Source organism: Myodes glareolus, chromosome 2 (genome assembly GCF_982192425.1).
Source record: "Myodes glareolus chromosome 2, mMyoGla1.1, whole genome shotgun sequence".
In the NCBI taxonomy this organism is placed as follows: Eukaryota; Metazoa; Chordata; class Mammalia; order Rodentia; family Cricetidae; genus Myodes; species Myodes glareolus.
In genome coordinates this window covers 91,303,142-91,324,716 of record NC_142027.1, presented here as the reverse complement: position 1 = coordinate 91,324,716, position 21,575 = coordinate 91,303,142, and the positions used below count along the sequence as shown (strand labels likewise).

The following is a 21,575-nucleotide window of genomic DNA, read 5'->3' as shown; positions in this document are numbered from 1 at the left end:
ACCTAAATTAATTGATCGCATAAAAACCTGTCCAATTATTCCCACTGATTTTACCTTCTCACATTTTTCTAGTCATTTATTTATTTATACAATGTGTATGCATGCATTAATATATCCTTCTCTCTCTGTGTGTGTATCCTTGTTGGGGTGCATGTGTGGTCAGAGGATAATATGAGAAAGTCAGTTCTTATCTAATAGCACAAGGGTCCTGGGGTATGAATTTAGGTCAACAGACTTGGTGGCCAGAGTTACACACTGAGTCAACCCTATTGTCTCCTTACTGTCATTTACCATTATTATATCTCTAGTGATTGTTCTTTTTAAATATAGTCCATATATTCAATTATACACATACCCATACATTCTTTAGGTTTGAAATAAAAACTTCAAAAAGTATGAGAGTATGGCTTAACAAATAAAAGTTGTTTTATTTTTATATAGTAACAAGAGGGGTCAATCCCTATTGAGTCTTTAATGATTCAATTTACTTTTGGGGGCTACGTGTGGTGACAATGACTATAATCTCCGACCTTGGGATATAGAGGAAGGAGGATCAGGATTTCAAGGCCAGACTCAAGTACATATCAAGTTCTAAACTGAACTGAGCTAAAACAAAATATAATAATATTTGCATGATATAGTTTTTCCTTCTTTAAATCATTTCTTAATTTATTGAAAAACTATCTTTCCTCATTTTACTTGCCAAATCCATTTCCCACTTCCTTCCCTCCTCCTGGGACCCTTCTATCTCACAATCCCACCCCTCATCTCCTCATAGAGGGTAAGGCTTCTTCCTATGAGGAGTCAACAAAGGCTAGCACATTGCATCGAGGCAGGACCAGGGCATTCCCCACTATATCTAGTTTGAGCAAGATACACACACAGAGAGAATAGGTTCCAAAATAGAGAACAAGCTGTAGGGATAAACCCTAGTCTTACTACCAGTGGCCCCACAGTCTTCTCCAGCCATACAACTGTCACCCACATTCAGAGGGCCTAGTTTGGTCCTATCCTGCTTCCTTTGCTCTCAAGCCAGAGTAGGAAGGCTTCCATTAGTTCAGGTAAGGTGTTTCAGTGGATATCCCCATCATCATGTTCCGTCTCTTCGGCTGAACATTGGGAAGTTAGCCCGATGCTCTGATGTGTTTCTCTATATCTGCTTCCATTAGTTCCTAGATGGAGGTTCTAAGGTGGCTTAGACAGTCAATCAATCTGACTAGAGGATAAGACCAGCAGATACCCTTTCCACTATTGTTTAGGGCCTTAGCTGAAAACATTCTTGTAGATTCCTGGGAATTTCTCTAGTGCTAGGTGTCCTGCTAGCTCCATAATGACTCCCTCAATCAAGATATCTCTTTCCTTGTTCTCCATCTTTGCCCTTACCCTATCTCTGACATCCAGTTCCCTTAAGTTATCTTTATCCCCTTCTCCCCCCCTCCTCTCCTTCACCCACCACCCCCATACTCCCATTTTTCTCAGAAGATCTTTACTATTTTTTCTTTCAGATGAATATATGTATATTTCTGTAAGTGTTTTCCCTATTACTTAGCTTCTCTAGAGTTGTGGACTATAGGCTTCTTACCTTTTGCCTTACAGGTAGTATTCACCTGTGAGTGAGTACTTACCATGCTCATTTTCTGGGTCTAAGTTAACTCACTCAGGATTGATTTACTATTTACACCATTTGCATGGAAATTTCAAGATGTCATTTTTTTCACAGCTGAGTAGTACTGCATTCTGTAAATGTGCCACATTTTCTTTATCCATTCTTCACTTGAGGGGAATCTAGGTTATTTTCATGTTTTGCCTATAATAAATAATGCTGCTATGAACATAATTGAACAAATATCCTTGCTGTATGTTTGATCAGCTTTTGGGTATATGTACAAAAGTGATATTGCTGGGTTTGTGGTAGATTGATTCACTATTTTTTAAGAAACTGCGATACTAATTTCCAGAGTGGTTGTACAAGTTTGCATCCCCACCAGCAATGGAGTGTTCCTCTTACTCTGTATCCTCTTCAGCATAAGCTATTATTGATGTTTTTGATCTTAGCCATTTTGACTGGTGTAAGATGGTTTTGTTTTGCATTTCCCTGATGGCTAAGGATGCTGAACATTTCCTTAAGTGTCTTTCACCCATTTGAAATTCTTCTGTTGGGAATTCTCTGTTTAGTTCTGTACCCCATATTTTAATCTGATTATTTGATAATTTGATCTCTAATTCATTGAATTCTTTACATATTCTGGAGGTTCTTCCTCTGTCTGATAATGGGTTCGTGAAGATCTTTTTTCATTCAGTAGGTTGTCTTTTTGTCTTATTGAAAGTGTCCTTTTCTTTGCATAAGCCTCTCAGGGTCAGAAGGTCCCATTTATTTATTATTTCTCTCAGTGTCTGTGCTGATGTTCAATTTGTATTTGGAAAGTGGTCTCATGTGCCCATGCATTGAAGGTAAGTTCCCACTTTCTCTTCTATCAGGTACAGTGTGGTTGGATTTATATTGAGGTCTTTAATGCATTTGGACTTGAGTATTCTGCATGGTTGTAGGTATATATCTATTTACATTATTCTACATGCTGACATCCAGTTATGCCAGCACCATTTGTTGAAGATGTTTTCTTTTTCCCATTGTATAATTTTAGGGTTTTTATTAAAATCATAGGTGATCATAGGTGTGTGGATTAATATCCAGTTCTTTGCTTTGATTCCATTGGTCAACCTGTCTGTTTTTCTGCCAATATCAAGGTGTTTTCATTACTGTGGCTCTATACTAGAGCTTGATGTTAGGGATGGAAATATCTCCAAGAAGTTCCTTCATTATACATCATTATTTGCCTATCTTGAGTTTTGAGTTTTTCCATATGGACTTGGATATTGTGTGTGTGTGTGTGTGTGTGTGTGTGTGTGTGTGTGTGTATGTGTGTGTGTGAGTTTTGTGAAGAAAGTGTTTGGCAATGTTCCTTCTGTATTTCTTATGTGGAACAATATGAGGAGTATAGGTATTAGGTTTTCTTTGTAGTTCTTGTTAAATTCTATGTGAAAATCATTTGACCCTGGGCTTTTTTGTGGGGGTTGGAGACGTTTGATGACAGCTTCTCTTTCTTTTAGGTTATAGGACTATTTAAATTGTTCACCCGATCATTGTTTATTTTTGGTATGTGATACTTATTCAGAGAAGTGTCCATTTCCTTTTCATTTTCCAATTTTGTGGAGTACAGATTTTTGTCATATGACCTAATGATTCTCTGGATTTCCTCAGTGTCTGTTGTTGTGTCCCCTTTTCATTTCTGATTTTCTAAATTTGCAAATTTCTCTCTGTTTTTTGATGAGTTTGGATCTGATTTGTCTATCTTGTTGATTTTCTCAAAAAACCTCCTCTTTGTTTCATTGATTTTTTTGGATTGTTTCTGTGTTTACATTTTGGTGATTTCAGCTCTCAGTTTGATTATTCCCAGTCTTCTACTACTCCTGGGTGAGTCTGCTCCTTTTTTCTAGAGCTTTCAGGTATGCTGTTAAGTTGCTAGTGTGGAATTTTTCCACTTTCTTTATGTAGGCACCTAGTGCTATGAGCTTTCCTTTTGGCACTGTTTTCATAGTGTACCATAGTTCTGGGTACATTGTTCCTTCATTTTTGATGTATTGTAGTAAGTCGTTAATGTCTTTTTTTTTTAGGTCTTCCTTGACAAAAGAGTGGTACAATTGAGCATTTTTTTATTTATTTTTAATATTTTGTTTCCATTTCCGCCACCCCTCCCAACACCCTCCCACTCCCCCCACTCCCCCTCCTCCTCCCTCTTCGTCCCCCAGGGCAGTCAGGGTTTCCTGCCCTGTGGGAAGTTCCAGTTCCTTCCCCCTCCCTCCAGGTCCAGGAAGGTGAGTGTCCAAACAGACTGGATCCCCAAAATCCAGTATATGTAGAGGAAACAGGTCCCAGTGTCATAGTCAATGACTTTTCAGAAAGACTTCGGGCCAGCCACAGTCATAGAATCCGGCCAAATTCCGAGAATCTGGTTAGATCACGTCCTCGTTCAGTCCCAGTCCAACTGGCCTTGGTAAACTCTCATCAGATCCGTTCCCTTGTATCAGTGGGTGATAGCATCCCTCGCAGTACTGATTTCGTTTTTCATGTTCTTCCTCCTTCTGCTCCTCAATTGGACCTCGGGGGGCTCAGTCCGGAGCTCCAATGTGGGTCTCCGACTGTATCGCCGCCCTTTGCCAGATGAAGGATCTATGGCGATATGCAAAATATACATCAGTATGGTCATGGGCCACGGCCGATTCAGGCACCCTCTCCTCTGTCCAGAGAGCAATCTGGGGGATCTCTCCTTGGACCTGGGATCCCATATATAATCAAGTCTCCTGTAAACCCTAAAATGGCTCCCTTAGTTGAAATATATTCTTCCCTGATCCCATATTCATCCTTCCTCCCCCCCCATCCCAGGCCACCAAGCTTTCCCCGTTCCTCCCCTACTCCCTTCTCTCTAACCCTCTCCCCTTCCATCGACCCTCCCACCCCCCCATGCACCCGAGGTTACCTGGGACTATTGTCTATTTCCTACCTCCTGGTGGATCAATTTCTATGAGTTTGTAGACTTTCTGCAATTAGTGTTGTTGTTAATTTCTGGCTTTTAAAAAATGGTGATCTGATAAGATACAATGGTTATTCCTATTTTTTGTATCTGTTGAGGTTTGCTTTGTTATCAAACATGTGTTAAATTTTAGACAAGGTTCCATGAGGTGCTGAGAAGAAGGTATATTTTTTAGTGTTTCGGTGAAATGTTTTATAGATGTCTGTTAAGTTCCTTTGAGTCATGACATCTCTTAGTTCTTTTATTTCTCTGTTAAATTTCTGTTTGGTTGACATGTTCATTAGGGAGGGTGGGGTGTTGAAATATCCTCCTATTACTGTGTGGGTTTTGAGGTGCAATTCAAGCTTTGGTAATATGTCTTATACATATGTGTATGTGTGCTTTTGTATTTCGGGCATAGATTTCAGTATAGACTTCATCTTTTTTTTTCAAAGTTTATTAAATTATGAAAGTTTCCATTTCCTCCCCTCCTCCCAACACCCTCCCACTCTCCCCTCCCCCTCCTCCTCCCTCTCCATCCCTAAGATGAATTTGTAGTTAATAAGCTTGCTGTATTCTTACCACATTTTTAGAATTATCCTCATTATGGAACAAATTAACAAAGCTCTCCTAACATGATTCTGAACCTAGTAAAAACATTTGACACTATTGCTTTAAACCACACAAACTAAGCAAACCTCACATTGTCGCCTAGTTTATGATGAAGCTCCATCTATCAGAATGCAATGAGATATCCATGAATATTCAATTATGCCAATTCTTTTTAAAATACTTCTTGTTGGTAAAAAATTACTTGATGATTTGATTTTATACTGAAAGATATTTTATAGAGAAATCATGTGTTGATTATGTCAGCTCTTAGTTGATTATGATAACTGATAATTTTTCAAGCAACAATATATTATTTATTGCATGTTAATGCATTGCCCTTTTGTTTTACATTTGATTTTTATATGCCCAGTAATTGTGAAGTGCATCTGAATATTGTGCATATAATTAGCCTAAGCAGTGAATGTTTTTGAAAATTTGAATAGCTCTGTCAGATGATAATGTTGTAATTATGCCACAATAAGATGACAATATAGCAAACAAATGTACACTTGCATTACCGAGATCCTGATAAAGGTGTCGATCTATAACTCACCTGTAATTTACTTTTTAAACCTATAACTGTCTTTTATATCATAAGAATATGAGAGGGGTTAGCATTTTTTTTGAGGTTAAACAGTGAACATCCCCAGCTAGCACAAAACTAAGCAAATGATTTAAACTTAAGTATTAAACAAACATATGAGCTCTTGACTTACTCTTTTGTTTCACATGTACAGTTAACAATTCTGCCCTTATAAAAATGCAATTATCCTATATCCCAGTACAGAAGTTTGCTTCCAAATTATATTCTGTCCCTTTCTACGCATCTTAATTTTGACCCATTTTCATTTGACACCAGTGCATGCAGGTATGGTTGCACCTTCACAACTCATAGTTCTTCAACCTGTGGTTCCTAAAGAAACAATTTGCCACGAGGATAGAGGCCTTAAATGATAAAGATTGAAACTTCCCACGAAGATTTTCTGGCTCCCATTCATATACCCCCTTTCATCCTGTCCATATGCAGGTTAAGTTTGTCCTACAAGGCTTAATGTTTTCAGCACACAGGTTTTAAGCATAGACTGTATTTTGGAGAATGATTTTATTATAATTCTAAGCAAGAAAATATCAAGTTCTGTGAAGAATTCTTGCATCCTTAGTCCAAGTAATGAAATTTGTACATGGGCACTTGATAAACTCTTTCCTTTCATGACAGGGAATCTTGACATTCCAGGATATGGCAGTTGATTTCTCTCCAGATGAGTGGGACTGCCTCAGCTTTGCACAGAGGGCTTTGTACAGGGAAGTCGTGTTGGAGAACTACAGTAACATGGTCTCTGTGGGTGAGACTTTTTTCTTTCCTGATTCCTTCTTTATCATAATTGTTTCCTACAAGTATGTTTTACATGTGTGTCTGAATTGTCTGCCTTACTTTCAGATGCCAGTTGAAGAAAAATCTTGGAGTTCATCATGTAAAACACAATGTTTTGTGTAACTTTATCTTGCCAATATATTTCTGGTCCCTGGAGATGACATTCGTCTTTCAAACATTTATAATACATTTTACTTTTCAGACATATCATAGATTAAATACCGTTTTGCAACTTATTGATTTACAACATATTGCATTTAGATTCAGTGGTAATTTACAAAGGAACTCAAGATATATAATATTAACAAAAATGATTTTGAGTGTTTGACAATATTGTAAGATAGCAAATAGGTTATTATATTTAGAATTTTTATTATATACCAACTTATATAGTCAGTATGGTCGTTCACTAGAAATCCATGTGTTTTACTATTATTCCAAGGTATGGCCATATGTCTCTTCCAAGATGCAGGTCTTTCAATGTCAAAACCAGACCTGATCAGTTCTCTTGAACAAGGAAAAGAGCCCTGAGTTGTGGACATAAGAGAGCTAGAAGGCAATGAACAAAGTAAGCCAGAATGAAGCATTGGCAAATATGGGAAACCAAGGGCATGGAGGAATTCTGCATTGAAATGGGCTTTGCAAGATCCTTACTTGAAATAGTATAAAAATTCTGTAGCAAGGAGCTGCGGGCAGGCCTGCTTTTTGTCCGACCCGGCTCCCGCACAGCTAGCTTAGCCCCGGAAATAACAACACACAAATTGTATTCATTTAAACACTGCCTGGCCCATTATCTCTAGATACTTAGTTACTGGCTAACTCTCACATCTTGATTAACTCATTTCTAATAATCTGTGTAGCACCACAAAGTGGTGGCTTACCGGGAAAGATTCAGCATGTCTGACCTGGTGGCTGGCTCCATGGCATCTGCCTCATTGCCCTCTTCCCAGCATTCTGTTCTGTTTACTCCGCCTACGTAATTTTCTGTCCTATCAAAGGGCCAAGGCAGTCTCTTTACTAACTAATGAAAATAACACATAGGCAGAAGGCCTGCCTACATCAAAATTCATACTGAATAATTATCCCAAATTTAATTTATAGGTTTCATTCACATAAAATGACTTAAAAGTTCACTTTGAATAGTTAAATTATGTTATAAAGGGAAAGGAAGATGATTTGTTACTATATCCATGAATGCCACCAGGCTCAGAAATAAACTATATTGAAATGAAAATTAACATTAAAAAATCTCACAGTATTTGAAAGAGTATTTCTCTGTATATGTTCATGTCTATTTGTCTGAACTTATGGTAGTATTACATGGTTTTCACTGTTTTGTAGTATCACATAAAATCAAAAAATATAAATTTATAATAAATTTTATAAATATAAATTTAATAGTTGTATCCATTTTGGAAGATTGTAGAGTTTATTCTTTGTGTTAGACTCTACAGAATTTAAAAAGTATATTTTCCTATTTCTGTAAAATATTCATTCGAAATTAAGAGTTGTTTGTTTTATTCATGTTATTAGCTTATTTTAACATCATATGCAAATCTCTGAATATCAAAATTTGTATATTACTTTTCACATAATGGTTGTGTATTCTCTTGTTTTCCCTCATTGTTTATCTCTATCTATATTTTAGTTTGCTTGGAGAAGCAGATTTGTATATGCATGATATTTTATTTTTAATTCCTTTATTAGTTGTTTAAGAATATCTTAAAGGGACATTTGACCAAAATAAACTCCCCAATCCTCCCACGTTCCACTTCCTCCATACTTCATTGTTTCCTTCTCTACTTTTTTTTTTACAATTACAGAGTTTTCATCTGTAATTCTCATACAATTCTGCCTATTGTGCATGTGTGCAATATAGGTGAAGCATCAGAAGTAACACATTCTTAAAATAAACATTATTTCCTTTCTACAAGCATATTTCAGATGATAGGGGTTTCTCATCAAGGTGTGGATCTCCATGTCCCCTCTTACTTTCTCCATAAGATTTTAATCTGCCTTGAGCTTGCTCAAGTCTGATGCAAGCTATCTTAATCACTTGAATTTTCAATTGTTGTGATAAAACTGCAAGACAAAGGCAATATACGGAATAAAGAGCTATTATGATGAATCAGAGTTAGTAGCTGGCAAGGGGCGAGAGCAACAGTGAGAGGTCCCCTCTAGAACCACAGCAGGAAGCAGAGAGGTCACTGTTGGCAGTTGAAGGCATTAAAATTCTCAAATCACCCTCCAGGGACTTAGGAGTCCCAGGAAGTTGATACCTCTTTATCATCTCCATACATATCTACCAATTTCAGGCCATATATATAATCAGACATCTGCTTATATGGGGTCATTTCACTCCACCCATCATAGTCTTATTTATTATTTTCAAAATTATGTTTGGAATCTCTAAGTTAACCTAACTTTAATCATTCCAGTTTTATAATTTATTTAATGTATGTCAAACAAGACATTTTATCCATTTGTTTTAAATATATTGTTTCATTAGAATAAATGGTTTAAAGAGTATATTTTTTGTAATATGCCACCTTGTATACGGGTCTACATATTCATAGAATTGTGTCACTTATATATCTGAAAAAGTTTCACCCATGTATGCTAATTAAGAAATTATATATTTTTCTTTCTTCCATTTTGTATTCTCATCAAACTCAAGATCTATTCATCGAGGAGAAGAGAAAAGATTCTATCCCGAAGTTTGTATCAGGGATAGCTGTAAGTAGTGACTTAAAAAGTTGCATTTAAGGATGTTCTCAAAAATTGGGGAAGAATGAAAAGAGAATGGATTATGTCATGATTGAAAGAATCTATATTCAGCAACCACCCTTGGTATTCCTGGAAAAAGGTCAATAATCTCTACCTTATCTTCAAAGATTTCACATTAAATTATTTACATTTTCATGACCACTTTCTTGAGTAAAACAATATAAATAAAGTTTTAAAGCATGTTTTTGTTGGAGAAGCTGCTTGTTGGCTCCTGGTTGTCCAGCTAGTTTAGACCCAAAATAATCACAAAGAATCCATATTAATTAAATCACTGCTTAACCCTTTAGCTCTAAGTTCTTATTGGCTAACTATTAAATATTAATTTAACCCATTTCTATTAATCTGTGAATCATCACATGGCTGTGGTCTACTGGCTAAAGTTCCCAGCATCTGTCTCCAGAGGCTCCATGGCTTCTTTCTGACTCTGCCTTCCTCCAGCCATGCTATAGACCAAGCTAGTTCTTTATTCATTAACCAATAAAAGCAACACATAGACAAAAGGACCTCCCACACCATTTTCCTTTTTCTGTTTAAACAAAAAGGAAGGCTTTAACACTAACATAGAAAAATTACATATAACAAAACAGGTATAAAATAAGAATTACAGTTACAATATTTATATCTATTATATATTTTATCATATCTAAGGAAAACTATAACTATAACTATAAATTCTTCAACTCCATCAAAGGTTGCATGGCCCAGAAAGTCAGTATTTCAAAGGAGTGCAGCTATTTTTCTTTTGATACCACTGAATCAGGAAAATCTTTCATAAAGTAGCTGTGGCAAGCTACTAGCTGAAAAAAGTTGCTATTCTTTTTTTCTTAGTGTCTAGAATTTCTTTGCAAGCACTCTTCAGTTTTAAGTGAATTTAGATAGCCACATTGTTACTAATTTGTTGGAGAAGCTGCCTTTTGTTTCCCAGTCACCTGGTTAGCTTAGACTGGAAATAATCACACAGAAATCATATTAATTAAATCACTGCTTGGCCCACTGAGCTCTAAATTCTTATTGGCTAACTCTTACATATTAATTTAACCCATTTGCTTTAATCTGTGTATTGCCACATGTCTGTGGCTTATCAACTAAAGTTCCAAGAATCTGTCTCTGGCAGCACCATCACTTCTCACTGACTCCACCTTCCTCCCCCCATGCTATAGGCAAAGCCAGTTCTTTATTCATTAACCAATAAAAGCAAGATATAGATAGAAGGACCTCCCACAAAACATTTTTATTCTATGAATAATTTTTAAAAACCTAAAGATTGAACAGAATATATTCTATTAAATATTCATTAAATTTCTCTTAGTTAATAATTATAGTTTGTGACAAGCAATTCAATTGACATATACATGGGATGGTTTTTCTCAAGGAAATGATACTAAAAGTATATTATAGCTTTTCTAGTTGTGAGAAGCCTCATACATTTAATGATGATATTAAAGCCTTTCTTAGGAACTCTAGGAAGACTAGTTACCAGGATCATCATCTTAAAAAAAGAAACTCTCAAAACATCAAATCACAATATGGCTTTATTCATTATTTAAATACAAAGAAGAAGTCTGTTTATCCTAAGGGTCAATGCATACATGATAATTGGATAATTGTAAGGTTTTTTTTATAACACACACCTTTTTTTTCCATCATGACCAGAAAGATGGAAAACATTATATAAGCAATCAAAATGATGAGAGACAAAACAACAATATGAAATATGAGTATGACAACAGATGTTCATGCCTCACAAGGCATAAGAGAATTAATCTCAAAGAGAAGGCATACATTTGTAAAGATTTTGGCAAATCACTTACCCGACTTGCAAAACATCAAGCTCATCAAAGAATCCATACTGGTGAGAAACTTTTTAGATGTCAAACATGTGGCAAGGCCTTTACCTAGGACTCAAATCTTCATACTCATCACAGAATCCATACTGGTGAGAAACCTTACAGATGTCAAGAATGTGACAAGTCTTTTACAAGGGTCTCAAATCTTCATAATCATCAAAGAATCCATACTGGTGAAAAACCTTACAAATATCAGGAATGTGGCAAGTACTTTACAACTTTCTCAAATCTTCATTTGCACAATAGAATTCATACTGGTGAAAAACCATATAAATGTCAACAATGTGGCAAGTCATTTATCAAGTCCTCAGATTTTCACAGACATTGCAGAATCCATACTGGTGAGAAACCTTACAGATGTCAAGAATGTGGCAAGTCCTTTATCCATGTATCAACTCTTCATAATCATCACAGAATCCATACTGGTGAGAAACCTTACAGATGTCAAGAATGTGGCAAAAACTTTACAACTTTCTCAAATCTTCATTCACACAGTAGAATTCATACTAGTGAGAAACCTTATTAATGTCAACAATGTGGCAAGTCATTTATCAAGTCCTCAGATCTTCACAGACACTGCAGAATCCTTACAGGTGAAAAACCTTACAGATGTCAAGAATGTGGCAAGTCCTTTACCCATGTATCAACTCTTCATAATCGTCACAGAATCCATACTGGTGGGAAACCTTACAGATGTCAAGAATGTGGCAAGTCCTTTACACAGCTATCAACTCTTCACACTCACCAGAGACTCCATACTGCTGACAAACCTTACAAATATAAATAAAGAGTATGGCAAATACTTTAACACAAACTCACCTATTAGAGTGCATCACAAAAATCATATAGTGTATAATGGATACATTTCATAAATTTTTTTATTGTACCTCACATTAATTCATTGTGTAAATCTTCATACATTGACCATGATATTACATAGACATACATCTTTCAATTAATTTAAAAGTTTTGTCAATATTTATACAGATATGTAGTTCTTATAAATTTAAAAATATTTTCTCCAGATTTAAAGTTTATTGTCATCAAACATTCATTGAAAATGAAATAAATGCATCATTGTTTTAAATATACTATTCAAGCATCAACTATTAAGAAGAAGTAAATATTTTTAGTAGAAATAATTAAGCAGTAACATTTCTCAATTGTACATTAACATACCTAGTTAAAGAACCAGACAAAGTCAAATTATTTCAGATTTTGATGAATATTTCATTTCTTAGCTTTTGGTTGCTTATGTAATGATATTATATTCTATATATTATTTTCCTTCATTTTTTAGTTATTTTACATCAATATAAGCTTGATTTAAACTTCAAATCTTTTTATTCTGTGTCTTTTCAATAAAAATGTTAAAGATTTTGACCAATTTTCATTGCAATTTTTGGTTCTGATTATCTATTTTCTAATGGCAGTGTCTAATAAATGTGAGTTCTTCCAAGGTCGACAGCAACAATGAAAACATGCGTAGAGTATAATTGTCCTGGAATATGTCTATAGTGTGTGAATGTGGATTGCAATGATTGGTATAATAGGATAATGAATAAATAATATCTAGGCATGAGGCATAGGAAGGACTCCCTGGCAGAGAGTAGAATTAGAAGGAGAAATTGAAACAGGCAGATGGGCTTCCAGTAGACAATGAGAAAGCAGCATTTGCAGTGTGTGGCAGAATGTAGATTAAAAATAATGGTTAATTTAAGTTATTGAACCTAATTGGAAACAAGCCAAAGTTAACACCAAGCATCCATATTAAGCAGTCTCCCTGTCATTATTATGGATCTGGTAGGACAGTAAATGACACACTACATAGATTATTAGAAATTTTCTACAATTATGGTTCAAATCAGTGAGACGTAGTTGGAGGATACCAGTGGGTATGCTAAACTGGTCACAAAAGCTACAAGGAAACAACATCAAACAAAGACCTCTATAGTCATTTAGGAAAGCAGGGAGTGGAAGTGGTAATCTTCCCCAGAGTAGAGCACATAAATTGATTTTGCAACAACCAATGTATAGCCCTAAAAACATACAGAATTGTAACATTGTGTGTATTGGTCTTCTTGTGTTTAGGCTTATATGTACATACAAATTTATGTTTAAAAATACTAATGCATGAAAAAAGGACATAAACTTGAAGGAGGACAGGAATGTGTAGTATATAGGAGAGTTGAAGGTAGGAAATTGCTGTGATTTGTAGGGAGTACAAAGGTTCATGTGCTCAAAGATAGAACTGGGGAAAACAGGAATGTTAAATACACAGGGTTGTCAATTTAATGAAAATATGTATATTACATTTTCTACTTTGATACCTGGAGCTGGAGGTAGATAATAGTCCATACATACTGTCCTTGTACTATCAGTGACCAGGACATAATAACTCCCCAAAGCAATAATGAACAAACTCAATAATTTAAAGTGTCAAATTATAGTCAAAATGAAGTATACCAATTAATGCCTTGGTGAAATATGAGAGTCTCCAGGAAGAAAAAGGAAAAGACTTTTAGCTCAAGTGCATTGTGTTAAACGGCATGTTCTTGGATGGGATATTGTGTTTCCTGAAACAAATTTGCATTCAATTTACAATTCATGATTATTGTTGTTGGATATCAGAATATAACTATTAAACAAAATATGGTGAAAAGAGGTGCTAAATGCTGACCTCAATGTATCTTGTATCTTGAGAAAACCGGAGTCAAATTCTAGAAGTTGGAGTCAACACAAACTACTGAATCCAGGTGTTTATGATTTCCTTCTTTCTCCATGTGGATTTTTTGGGAGATTTCAACACTCCACTCAAACCATGGAACATGTATGTCAGACAAAAATTTAACAGGAAAATAGGAGAACTAATAGATGTTATGACGCAAATAGACTTAACATATATCTAAAAAACATTCCACTCAATCAAAAAAGATTTCACCTTCTTCTCAGCACCTCATGAAACCTTCTCAAAAACTGACCATATAATAGATAACTAAACAAATCTTAACAGATACAAAAAATTGGAATAACCCCATTTATCTTATGAGATCACCATGACTTAAAATTAGAATTCAACAGCAGCAATAATTGCAGAAAGTCCACAAAAACATGGAAATTAAACAATGCTCACCTGAAGCATCAATGGGCCAAGGAAGAAATAAAAGAAGTAATTAAAAACTTTCTAAAATTCAAAGGAAATGACCACAAAACATACCCAAATTTAAGGGACACAATAAAAGCAGAGTTAAGAGGAAAGTTCATAGCACTAAATGCGTCCATAAAGAAGTTGAAAAAATCCTACACTATTGTTTTAACAGAACAATTGAAAACTTTTGAACAAAAAGAAGCAAACTCACCCAAGAGAACTAGACAGTAGGAAATAATCAAATTGAGAGCTGAAACCAACAAAATAGAAATAAAGAAAACAATATAAAGAAACAATGAGACAAAGAGATGATTCTTCAAGAAAATCAACAAAATAGACAAACATTCATCCAAACTAACCAAAAAGCAGAGAAAGAGAATATCCAAACTAACAAAATCAGAAATGAAAAAGGCACATAATAACAGACATAGAAGAAATCCAAGGGAGCTCTTCCGAATCCCATCCCAGCCTTCACCCAGGTACACCTTCCTCTCTTCCCCCATTTCCCCTGGGGCCACAAGATCTCCCCAGAACTGCTCCCTTGCACGCTGGGCCTGGGCTGTGGGCTCAGCCCGGCAGGGGCAGTTCCTGTGCTTTGATAGCCTCCCCGAGGACAGGCAGGCACTGTGTCTGCTCAGCCACATTCCTGGTCAGCAAGAGACAGTGAACTTCTAGCAGACATCCATTGGAGGAGTGAGTTTGCTCCTGGCCCGAGGGCTTCAGCTAGGAGGAATTCAGATTTTCCCTGCCACCTTCGACTTTCTGGTCGCCCTGCAGTGGTGGCTCCACCCTGCGGAGCTCTCCCGAATCCCATCCCATCCTTCATCCAGGTACACCTTGCTCTCTTCCCCCCTTCCCCCTGGGGCCACAAGATCTCCCCAGAGCAGCTCCCTTGCGTGCTGGGCCAGGGCTGTGAATACAACCCGGCAGGAGGGAGTACCTGTGTTTCAATAGACTGCCTGAGGAAAGGTAGGCCTTCTGTCAGTGAAGTCTCTGCCCAGCAAGAGAAACTGACCTGGTACCAGAAGATCCAATAGAGAGCATTTGAAGGAAGAGATGGGCAGACGCCAGGGCAAGAAATCCTCCAACAATCTAAAAAACAACATGAAAACACCAGATCCCAACGACCCTACAATAGAAGGACCTGAACCTCTTAATTCAGAAGTAGAAAAAAGTGCCATTAGGAAAGCAATAGAGTCCCTTAAACAAAATATGAATAACTCCCTTAAAGAACTGGATGAGAAATACAACAAAAAGATTGAAGAAATAAGTAAAGAAATGGATGAGAAGTATAACAAAAAGTTCGAAGAAATGAGTAAATCCGTGAATGATACACTGGGAAACCAAGAAAAAACAATGAAACAGGTAATGGAAACAGTTCAAGAATTGAAAGCTGAAATGAAGGCAATGAAGAAAACACAAAACGAGGGCCGGCTGGATATGGAAAAACTAGGTAAACGAACAGAGACTACAGAATCAAGCATAACCAATAGGATACAAGAGATGAAAGAACGAATCTCAGAGTCTGAAGATACCATAGAGAAAATAAATGTTCTGATCATAGAAAACAGCAAATCCAACAAATTCTCATCACAAAACATTCAAGAAATCTGGGACAAAATAAAAAAAACCAAATCTAAGAATAATAGGGGTTGAAGAAGTAGAAGAACTGCAGATCAAAGGCCCAGAAAATATATTCAAAAAAATTACAGAAGAAAATTTTCCCAACATAAACAATGATATTCCTATGAAGGTTCAAGAAGCATACAGAACACTGAATAGACTGAATCAAAAAAAAATCCCCTCGCCATATAATAATCACAACACAAAACATACAGATTAAAGAAAGAATATTAAGAGCTGCAAAGGAAAAAGGGCAAGTAACTTATAAAGGTAAACCTATCAGACTTACACCAGACTTCTCTATGGAAACCATGAAAGCCAGAAGGTCCTGAATAGCGGTATTGCAGAAACTAAGAGACCATGGATGCAAACCCAGACTATTATACCCAGCCAAGCTATCATTCACTATCAATGGAGAAAACAAAATATTCCAGGATAAGAACAAATTTAAACAGTTCGTAGTCACAAACCCAGCCTTACAGAAAGTAATAGAAGGAAAATTGCAACCCAAGGAATCCAACATTGCCAACACTGCCTACAATAACTCAGACATCAAGCGACCCTTCACGACCTTAACTCAAAGAAGGGACACATACAAACTCTATTAAACAAACAAACAAAAAATAATAACAACCGGAGTCAACAACTGCTGGTCATTAATATCACTTAATATTAATGGACACAACTCACCTATAAAAAGGCACAGACTAAGAGATTGGATACGAAAACAGTATCCAACATTCTGCTGTTTACAAGAAACACACCTCAACCACAAAAACAGACATCTACTCAGAGTAAAGGGTTGGGAATAGGTTTTTCAAGCAAATGGACTTAAGAAACAAGCAGGTGTGGCCATTCTAATTTCCAACAAAATTGACTTCAAACTAAAATAAATCAGAAGAGATGGAGACAGACATTTTATACTCATAACAGTAACAATTCATCAGGAGGAAGTCTCAATCCTGAATATCTATGCCCCTAATATAAAGCCTCCTACTTATGTAAAAGAAACACATCTAGAACTCAAGGCAGTCATCAAACCACACACACTAATAGTAGGAGACTTCAACACTCCTCTCTCACCAATGGACAGGTCAATCAGACAGAAACCTAGCAGAGAAATAAGAGAATTATTGGAGGTATTGAATCAAATGGACTTAACAGACATCTATAGAACATTTCACCCAAATAGGAAAGAAGATATCTTCTTCTCTGCAGCTCATGTAACCTTCTCAAAAATTGACCACATACTGGATAACAAAGCAAACTTCCACAGATACAAAAAAATATTAGTAACCACCTGTGTCTTGTCAGATCACCATGGGTTAAAGTTAGAATTCCACAACAGTGCTACCCCCAGGAAATCAAGAAACTCATGGAAGTTGAACAGTCAACTATTGAATCACCCCTGGGTCAAGGAATAAATAAAGAAAGAAATTAATGTCTTCCTTGAATTTAATGAAAATAAAGACACAATGTACTCAAACCTATGGGACACTATGAAAGCAGTGCTAAGAGGAAAGTTCATAGCACTAAGTGCCCAATTAAAGAAAACGGAGAAAGCACACATTGGAGACTTAACAGCACACTTGAAAGCTCCAGAAAAAAAAGAAGCTAATTCACCCAGGAAGTCTAGAAGACTGGAATTAATCAAACTGAGGGCTGAAATCAACAAAATAGAAACACAGAAAACAATCCAAAGAATCAATGAATCAAAAAGCTGGTTCTTGGAGAAAATCAACAAGATTGACAAACCCCTATCCAAATTAATCAAACGGAAGAGAGAGAACATGCAAATTAATAAGATCAGAAATGAAAAGGAGGACATAACCACAGACACAGAGGAAATTCAGAGACTCATTAGATCTTACTATGAAAGTTTATATGCCACAAAGTTGGAAAATGTTAAAGAAATGGACATTTTTTTAGATAAGTACCATATACCAAAGTTGAACCAAGACCAGGTGAACAATCTAAACAGACCTCTCAGACGTGAAGAATTAGAAGCTGTTATCAAAAATCTCCCTACCAAAAAAAGCCCAGGACCAGATGGTTTCAATGCAGAATTCTGCCAGAACTTCCAGGAAGAGCTAATACCTATACTCCTTAACATATTTCACAATATATAAACAGAAGAATCATTGCCAAACTCTTTTTATGAAGCTACAGTTACCCTGATACCAAAACCACACAAAGACACAACCAAGAAAGAGTATTACAGACCAATCTCACTCATGAACATTGACCCAAAAAATACTCAATAAAATACTGGCAAACCAAATACAAGAATACATTAGAAAAATTATCCATTATGATCAAGTGGGCTTCATCCCAGAGATGCAGGGCTGGTTCAACATACGCAAATCCATCAATGTAATCCATCATATAAATAAACTGAAAGAAAAAAACCATATGATCATTTCATTGGATGCTGAAAAAGCATTTGACAAAATTCAACACGCCTTTATGATAAAGGTATTGGAGAGATGGGGTATACGAGGATCATACCTAAATATAATAAAAGCAATATGTATCAAGCCGACAGCCAACATCAAATTGAACAGAGAGAAACTCAAAGCCATTCCACTAAAATCAGGAACACAACAAGGCTGTCCACTCTCTCCATACCTCCTCAATATATTGCTTGAAGTTCTAGGAATAACATTAAGAGAACATAAGGGGATCAAGGGGACTCGAATTGGAAAGGATATCGTTTTTTGCAGACGATAAGATAGTGTACATAAGCGACCCCAAAAACTCTACCAAAGAACTCCTACAGTTGATAAACACCTTTAGTAATGTGGCAGGATACAAGATCAACTCCAAAAAATCGGTTGCCCTCCTATACACAAAGAATAAAGAAGCAGAGTGGGAAATCAGAGAAACATCACCTTTCATGATAGCCACAAATAGCATAAAATATCTTCGGGTAACTCTAACCAAGGAAGTGAAAGACCTATTTGATAAGAACTTTAAGTCCTTGAAGAAAGAAATTGAGGAGGATACCAGAAAATGGAAAGACCTCCCCTGCTCTTGGATTGGGAGAATCAACATAGTAAAAATGGCAATTCTACCAAAAGCAATCTATAGATTCAATGCAATTCCCATCAAAATCCCATCAAACTTCTTCACAGACCTTGAGAGAACAATAATCAAGTTTATATGGAAAAACAAAAAACCCAGGATAGCCAAAACAATCTTATACAATAAAGGAACTTCTGGAGGCATTACCATCCCTGACTTCAAACTCTAGTACAGAGCAACAGTATTGAAAACAGCTTGGTATTGGCATAACAACAGAGAAGTCGACCTATGGAATCGAATAGAAGACCCGGGAATTAACCCACAAACTTATTAACACCTGATTTTGACAAGGGAGATAAAGGTATACAATGAAGAAGGAAAGCATCTTTAACAAATGGTGCTGGCATAACTGGATGCCAACCTGTAGAAGAATGAAAATAGAACTATATCTATCACCATGCACAAAACTCAGGTACAAATGAATTAAAGACATCAATATTAATCCGACCACTTTGAACCTGATAGAAGAGAAAGTGGGAAGTAGTCTACAAGATATAGGCACAGGAGACCACTTCTTATACAGAACCCCAGGAGCTCAGACAAAAAGAGATACAGTGAATAAATGGGACCTACTGAAACTGAGAAGCTTCTGTAAAGCAAAGGACACTGTCAGTAAGACAAAAAGGCTACCTTCGGACTGGGAGAAGATCTTCACCAACCCCTCATCAGACAAAGGTCTTATCTCCAAAATATACATAGAACTCAAGAAACTAGAAACTAAAACTCTAATTAACCCAATTAAAAAATGGGGTACTAAACTGAACAGAGAATTCATAACAGATGAACTTCGAATGGCCAAAAGGCACTTAAGGTCATGTTCAACCTCCTTGGTGATCAGGGAAATGCAAATCAAAACAACTTTGAGATATCCCCTTACACCTGTCAGAATAGTCAAACTCAAAAACACCAATGATAACCTATGCTGGAGAGAATGTGGAGAGATGGGAACACTCATCCATTGTTGGTGGGAATGCAAGCTTGTGCAGTCACTGTGGAAATCAGTGTGGCGGTTTCTCAGGAAACTGGGAGTCAAACTCCCTCAGCACCCAGCAATTCCACTCTTGGGAATATACCCAAGAGATGCCCTAACATACTACAAAAGCATTTGTTCAACTATGTTCATAGCAGCACTATTTTTAATAGCCAGAACCTGGAAACAACCTAGGTGCCCCTCAGTAGAAGAATGGTTAAAAAAGTTGTGGAACATATACACATTATAGTTCTACTCAGCGGTAAAAAACAATGACATCTTAAATTTTGCATGCAAATGGATGGAAATAGAAAACGCTTTACTGAGTGAGGTAAGCCAGACCCAAAAAGAGGAATATGGTATGTATTCACTCATAAGTGGATTCTAATCATAATTAAAGGTCTTTGAGCCTATTATTCGTGATCCTAGAGAAGCTAAATAAGAAGGTGAACCTGATGAAAATCATGTAGCTATTCTCCTGGAGATTGGAAATAGACAAGAGTCCCAGGTAACCTCGGGTGCATGGGGGGTGTGTGAGGGTTGTTGGAAGGGTAGAGTGTTAGAGAGAAGGGAGTAGGGGAGGAATGGGGAAAGATCGGGGGACTGGGATGGGGGGGAGGGAGGAAGGATGGATATGGGATCAGGGAAGAATATATTTCAACTAAGAGAGTCATTTTAGGTTTTACAGGAGACTTGATTATAAATGGGATCCCAGGTCCAAGGAGAGATCCTCAGATTGTTCTCTGGGCAGAGGAGAGGGTACCTGAAACTGCCTTGGCCCATAACCATACTGATGAATATTTTGCTGATCACCATAGAACCTTCATCTGGCGATGGATGGAGTAAGAGACAGAGACCCTCATTGGAACACTGGACTTAACTCCCTAGGTCCAAACAAGAGGCAGAAGGAAAGAGAACTTGAGCAAAGAAGGCAAGACCAGAGGGAACCTTCATCTGAAGATGGATGGCGATACAGACGGAGACCCACATTGAATCACCGGACTGTGCCCCCCAAGGTCCAAATGAGGAGCAGAAGGAGGAAGAAAATAAAAAGAAAATCAGAACTGCGAGGGATGCGATCACCCACTGATACAAGGGGATGGATCTAATGAGAGTTTACCAAGGCCAGTTGGACTGGGACTGAACGAGGATGCGATCCAACCAGATTCTCTGAATGTGGCCGGCCTGGAGTCTATCTGAAAAGCCATTGACAATGACACTGGGACTTGTTTCCTCTACATATACTGGATTTTGGGGCTCCAGTCTGTCTGAACACTTACCTTCCTGGACCTGGAGGGAAGGGGGAGGAACTTGAACTTCTCACAGGGCAGGACAGCTCTTAGGGATGGCGAGGGAGGAAGAGAGGGAGTGGGAGGGTGTTGGGAGGAGGGGCGGAAATGGAGACTTTTATAATTTAATAAAATTACTTTCTAAAAAAAAAAGCAAAAAAAAGAAATCCAAAGAATCATTAGGTCATATTTTGAAAACCTGTACTCTACAAAGTTGTAAAACTAAAAGAAATGGATACCTCTCTGGAATAATATCACTTACCAAAATTAAATCA

General features: G+C 36.8%; 1 pseudogene; it reads left to right on the top strand.

Annotated features, from left to right (window-relative positions):
• The first annotated feature begins 11,046 nt into the window (after window positions 1–11,046).
• On the top strand, window positions 11,047–11,973 carry LOC146895564 (uncharacterized; annotated as a pseudogene).
• The last annotated feature ends 9,602 nt before the right edge of the window (window positions 11,974–21,575 follow it).